This window comes from Ranitomeya variabilis, chromosome 4 (genome assembly GCF_051348905.1).
Source record: "Ranitomeya variabilis isolate aRanVar5 chromosome 4, aRanVar5.hap1, whole genome shotgun sequence".
NCBI classification, from domain to species: Eukaryota; Metazoa; Chordata; class Amphibia; order Anura; family Dendrobatidae; genus Ranitomeya; species Ranitomeya variabilis.
In genome coordinates, this window is record NC_135235.1 from 230,519,901 (window position 1) to 230,526,824 (window position 6,924).

At 42.6% G+C, this 6,924-nt stretch overlaps 1 long non-coding RNA gene across 1 annotated transcript; it reads right to left on the reverse strand.

Annotated features, from left to right (window-relative positions):
• Positions 1 to 997: 997 nt before the first annotated feature.
• Positions 998 to 5,722, reverse strand: LOC143770502 (uncharacterized). Its single transcript, XR_013214647.1, has 4 exons — positions 5,570 to 5,722; positions 2,708 to 2,771; positions 2,491 to 2,529; positions 998 to 1,306 (listed from the first exon to the last, which is right to left on the reverse strand). It is a non-coding gene; the product is annotated as an uncharacterized LOC143770502 (long non-coding RNA).
• Between the last annotated feature and the right edge of the window lie 1,202 nt (positions 5,723 to 6,924).

Here is a 6,924-nt window from a genome sequence, read left to right on the forward strand (position 1 = left end):
AAGTATTCATATATCTAGCTCCAAGCAATACTTCAAACCAATGGCAGGACAGTCAGTCACAGGCGGGCTGTCTCACCTAAATCACCTATGCAGACTTGGGGGGCAACCTGTGGAGAGGGGCGACTCTAGGGTCCCGGAAGAGCTCCGAGCCTACCCGTCATACGGGTGCGTCCCAACCATAACACCGGGAGGGACAGAGGATTAGCAGGACATCATCTAATCGAGTTGTTGTGAGGGAACACGAGAAACAGACACAACAGTTGTGGGGACTATCCCGTAAGCACAGCAGGGGAGGACCACAACACATAGCGCTAGCAGGAAGGCACAGTTTTCCACCTGCAAAGAGAACTCTGGAGGTGCCATTGGACCGGCCGGACTTGCGCAGCCTGGTGAACCGTATTCCGGACTGAGGACCCAGAGACCTTCAGTAAAGAGGTAAAGAGACTGCAACCTGGTGTCCTCGTTATTTACTGCACCGCACCACCACCACCATCCACATCCATCACATCATTTACTGTGCGCCCCTCAGCAGGGTCACGGACCGGGCCTAGCCACCGTGACAACCCCAGAGCAGAGACTCAGAGGCCCGGTACCGGGTACCCCTCGGCCCTGCGGCAGTGGGGGCGCTACAGGGGCACTTGAACTGACTTTTGGAGGGTGCTGTACCTGGGACCCCTTATTGATTACCTGGCTTTCTCTTGGAGGACATTGTCAGGGACTGTGTGATTGACTTTTAAAAGGACACAACCATGATCACTCTTCTGTTACATAAAGGAAAGCTATAAAAAGTGAGCCGAAATCCCCAAATCTGCTCTGTAGCCCACCAGATTACAGCTGCTCTTGTTGTGGGCAATGACTACTGAACCTTACACAGTGATCTCAAAGTGTCATAAAATACAAGATGAAATATAACCAAATCAATAGATGATATAGATTGATGGTGATCAGATTGGTCAGAGATCTGTGTATGTACAAGTCCTGAAACAGACAAAAACAATGAGGTTAGCCAATCACTTTATTTATATAAGACGCCTCTTTAAATTCAGACAAAGTCACTTTAAATGTATCAGTTGTTACAAAGACATAAAGTGGCAGATTTAATAGGTGTAACTACTTTAGGGGCAGTTCCCGCTTCAGCAGTTTTCCTTAGTCACACATTCACCCTTGTCGTTTCTTAGGGTGCCCTCCTTGCAGAAACAACCGGGTACACACATTAAAATACAAGCATCTACACGACCCAGGTTATCGCAGGTTGGCGGACAGGCGCTCCCACATTGATTATACTCCTCGCCTGCTTTACATTCGGCTGTAAAAATATAAGATGAGAACAATAAGGAGCATATTAGTGTTTGTCCAGTGCTTCCACTCATAGATAATAATAAGTCCTAAACCACAAGCTGTAGAAGCCTAATATGTGTGAGCTGCAGCCTTCATCTCTGTTTTGTCTTTTCTTTGTCAATAATAAACATTGTTACATAAATATTTGGGGGTCTGTGAATAAAGAAGACGCGCTCTGGATCAGCTCTGCAGGATAAGAGGGTGAACTGCACTCACTATGATGTCATTAAGGGGTCCTACAACTTTTGTAACTTTTTATTTACTTAAAGAAACCCTCCTGTTTCTATGGTTATGGCTTATACCTGTGTGAATGTAATATGTAGTGTAGGTGTATTGTGTACTCACCGATCGCAGTCTTCTGTGGTGTCCAGTGCCGCTCTGTCCTATTCTGGGTCACTTTTCTATCTAGCCGGATCATACAGGGCTCCATGTGTCACTGTTACAATGTAAATCTACGGAGCCTCGTTCACGGCGTCAGCTCATACAAGATCCGGAGAACTAAAACTTTAGTTATAGGACTGAGAAGATGACCAGAGCGGCACTGGACACCGGAGAAGACGGCAATCGGTGAGAATATTAACACACCTACTCTATACTACATGTACATTCACACAGATATAATCCATAAAAATTTAAATGGAAGAATCTGTGAAAGCATTATAGCACCAAAAGGTTTAATGTATCCAGAGTGTGACAATAATTTTTAAGTAAAAAATATAGTGTATAATGTCTCCAAATGTGGACAACCCCTATAACAATAAAATATCTGTTTAGGAATCATGATTTTTTATTTAAAATAAGGCTCCGAGTAAAACTGATACAATGTGTTATGCCACCTAATGGCCTGAAGGGTGGAGCCTGGCACAGGGCATAAAGAAGGAAGCCTGTATAATGGATATGACACAATGTATCAGTTTTCTCTTCAGTGTTCCAGTTCCAGATTCCACTTTTAGATAAGAGATTTATGTAAATCCTTCCGACAAAAGAAGAGTACAAGTGGGGGAAGGGATGTGACAACACCTCTAAGCAGGAGTTGTCACTGTGGCCCACGGGAAGATCCTGGAAGACTAGACAAAATCAAATCCTTACATAATAATCGTCATGATACAATGTAGGACATCATGTATATCATAGAGAATATCAAATACTTACTGTCTGCTGATTGTGCAGCGATCACCATGAGGAGCAGAGCTGAGATTTAATAATAAAATAAATAAATAATAATGATAATAAGAAGATAAATAATTAATAATAATAATATTTCTACTGCAAAATATACATAAAAAAGCCAAGGATTCTTCCTTCTCATATTATTAGTATATATCTATAGTATAATACAATGTACAGAGATATAACGCATGCAACTCACTCAGGGATGCCAGCAGCACTGCAGATGTTCGCCCCATGTTTAGCGATGATGTTCCACTGTTTTTCTGTAAATTATCAGTTGCATGGATTAGAATGAGAAAGCATCAGATATTTAGTTTTTTTTTCTCTTGCTATATTGCAAAAATCAATTAATGTTTGACATCACACTTAAAAGATTAGTCTAATTTTGAAGCCGTCCCTATAATCAACTGATTGATGGAGGTGCAGCTTCTCAATTCCCTACAGCGGCCACTGGAGGAGAGATGTGGTATTACATGACAGGTTTTTAAATAAATGGAGAGCACCATGGAAGAGTTGCTCTTTATAAAGGTCTCCGGCTTCTGACGCTTTCTCCCTGACATCCATACATTTTATGCGACGGGATAAACCCTTTAATACAGTAATGAAACAAGTGACAGATCCATTATAAGAGGAGCTCCAGCCCCGGTATCCTCAGTGTGGTTCCCACTGGATGCTATGAATATAAGTAAATCTCCATCTCCTGACGGGTGTTCTATAGATGTAGCGCTTCTCTCTGGTATTGGGATAATGTGATTCTATCTTTCCTGTGGATAAGAGCAAACATTTCGGTACCTACCTGGAGGATGCACAGCACACGGCTCCTGGTGATGCCGGATCCTACAAGTGCAGCATCTTATATACCGTAAGGTTAGGAGCGGCCAGGGTGTGATCTGTGACCTATGTACAATGTCATCATCGCCTAACACGATACAACTGGTGATTGTGCCAACAACAAACCGGAAAAGCAACATCAAGAATTGCAAGATCAGAAGATTATGGAACTTTATGCAGATAACGTGTCCTGGTTTATTCTAATAATGGAAGAGCGACAACAGCCGAGAACATCCCCAACTAATACACAGGTGTAACACAGGATCAGTAATGTACAGTTGTGCTCAAAAGTTTACATTCCTGGCAGAATTTTTTGCTTTCCTTGCCTTTTTTCAGAGGATATAAATGATAACACCAAAACCTTTTCTCCACTCATGGTTAGTGGTTGTGTGAAGCCATTTATTGTCAGACAACTGTGTTTTCTCTTTTTAAATCATAATGACAACCCAAAACATCCAAATGACATTGATCAAAAGTTTACATCCCCTGGCGATTTTGGCCTGATAGCATGCACAGAAGTTGACACAAATGGGTGTGAATGGCTACTAAAGGTAACATCCTCACCTGTGATCTGTTTGCTTGTAATCAGTGTGTGTGCATAAAAGCCGAGTGAGTTTCTGGGATCCAGACAGACTCTTGCATCTTTCATCCAGCCACTGATGTTTCTGGATTGTGAGTCATGGGGAAAGCAAAAGAATTGTCAATGGATCAACGGGAGAAGGAAGTTGAACTGTATAAAATAGGAAAGGGATACAAAAAGATATCCAAGGAATTGATAATGCCTGTCAGAAGCGTTCAAACTGTGATTAACAAATGAAAAATCAGGGGCTCTGTAAAAACAAAACCACAGTCAGGTAGACCAACAAATGTCATCCACATGACAGGAAAATTGCTCGGGATGCAAATGAAAACCCACAAATAATATCAGCTGAAATACAGGACTCTCTGAAAACTAGCAGTGTGGCTGTTTCAAGATGCACAATAAGGAGGCACTTGAAGAAAAATGGGCTGCATGGTCGAGTCACCAGAAGAAAGCCATTACTGCGCAAATGCCACAAAGGATCTCGCCTACAATACGCAAAACAGCACAGAGACAAGCCTCAAAGCCTCTGGAACAAGGTAATTTGGAGTGATGAGACCAAAATTGAACTTTTTGGCCACAATTATAAACGTTACATTTGGAGAGAGGTCAACAAGGCCTATGATGAAAGGAACACCATTCCTACTGTAAAACACGGAGGTGGATCGCTGATGTTTTGGGGATGTGTGAGCTACAGATTCACAGGAAACTTGGTGAAAGATGAAGGAAAGATGAATGCAGCACGTTATCAGCAAATACTGGAGGCAAATTTGCACTCATCAGCCCAGAATCTGCACATGGGACATACATTACCTTTCAATATGTCAATGATCCAAAACACAAGGCCAAGTCAAACTGTCATTGGCTGCAGCAGAACAAAGTGAAGGTTCTGGAGTGGCCATCTCAGTCTCCTGACCTCAGTATCATTGAGCCACTCTGGGGAAATCTCAAGCGCGCAGTTCATGCTAGACAGCCCAGGGATTGACAGGAACCGAAGGCTTTTTGTCAAGAAGAGTGGGCAGCTTTACCATCTGAGAAAATAAAGAACCTCATCCACAACTACCGCAAAAGACTTCAAGCTGTCATTGATGTTAGAGGGGGCAATACACGGTATTAAGAAATGGGGTATGTGAACTTTTCATCAGGGTCATTTGGATGTTTTGGGTTGTCATTGTGATTTAAAAAGAGAAAACACAGTAGTCTGACAATAAATGGTTTCACCCAACCACTAACCATGAGTGGAGAAAAAGTTTTGGTGTTATCATTCATATTCTCTGAAAAAAGGCCAAGAAAGCAAAAATTCTGCTGGGGTATGTAAACTTTTGAGCACAACTGTAACTCAGGATCAGTACAGGATATCCTATGCTTATGTTACCTAATATCTTAAAATATAAACAATTAAAATATTCCCAATGTTATAATTTGGCTGCAGTTTTGATCGTCTTATATACGATTATTCCTATTTAGGTGCGGTCATAGACAACTACATGAGATACTTCTTGCAACACACACAAGTTATATATAATTGAATCCTAACAATAAACCACGAGCTCTAATACTACGCGTCCTGTAATAGTGATCTGATACACAAAGTACAAAGCCGACATCAGTGCAGATTCATCTACTGTAATTATAGAGGTCGTATCTTACAGGATGAGGTTGCTGAGATCCCGCAGGAGAAGACGAATTCTCAGGACGCAGAAGAGCAGTAGATGAATGATGTGACCACCTCTGGATTATATGTGGTCCTGCCTGTAGGTGGGCCGTGCCGAGGAGGGGCAAGCGCTGCAGTCTGGTGGGTGCAGCCTTTATTCTGGGTTGGACACCTGAGCAGAATTGTTTCTTTCTTTCTGTTGAGGTTGTTTACTTTGTTTCTCTTTGCTTCTTATTTGCTCTGTGCAGATTTATTAATGCCACAGGCAGGATGATATTATCTGTAAGTGAAGACACCTTGCTCCTGTGTACTCAGCCGCTCCTGATCCAGATTTCCTGGTGCTGAATATTTGCTCATTATCTCCTGAGTTCTTCTTGTTCCTTTCCCCGGATATCTGACCATATGTCTACATAGGATTTGGTGGCTGATAGCTCCGGAACATTCCCAGTCTGACCATCATGATCATCATGCTACCTGGCTACTACCTTACAGTAGAAAAAGAAGGAAAATCATCTTCATGCCCTCCCCAATCCCAAGACAATCAGCCTCAGGAGTGGAGCACGGACAGAAACTGTGGCCTGTTCCCAAATAACAGCAGCTATACTCAGTACAGGATTGGGGTTTGCACCTTTAATACTTAATTTTAGTGTAAATCTGTAAAAAAGTATAAAGATCTAACTAAAATCATCCAGAAACGTTTTACCCACGCGTTTTGATGCCCATATAGTGATCTTAATAATAGCACTGTAACAGTGTGATTAAATTGTTTAAAGTAAAGGTGGGCAATTAATTTTCACAAGGGGTCACATGAGAAACCTGTGACTGTTTTGGAGGCCGACCCAATAGGCTGAAATGAATTTTGCTCAATATTAATATATAACATTAATAGTGATGAGCGAATATACTTGTTACTCGAGATTTTTCGAGCACGCTCGGGGGTCCTCCGAGTATTTTTTAGTGCTCAGAGACTTAGTTTTTCTTTCCGCAGCTGAATGATTTACATCTGTTAGCCAGCATAAGTACATGTGGGGGTTGCTGGTACCGCCCGTGTGCTGATCCGATCATCCTGAGGGAAGTTATTCCATTTATTAGATATTGGATACAGATCTTGCATGGAAGCTGAGGGGTGGAGATTCTCAGCCCGCCCAGGTACAGGGGGGAGGGACACAGCAGGGTTAAGAGCTGGGACCCTTGGAGAGTGGGTCAGAACAGAGGAAGATGACTAACTAAGGAACTAAGGGAGAGGGTATGCCAGCCAGAGGGGAGCAAGCACACGCTTTCTGGGGGCTGCCCGGCAACTAAGTCTTGGACCTGCAGAACGCTGAGCCCCCTGGCTTCCACAAGCGACCTT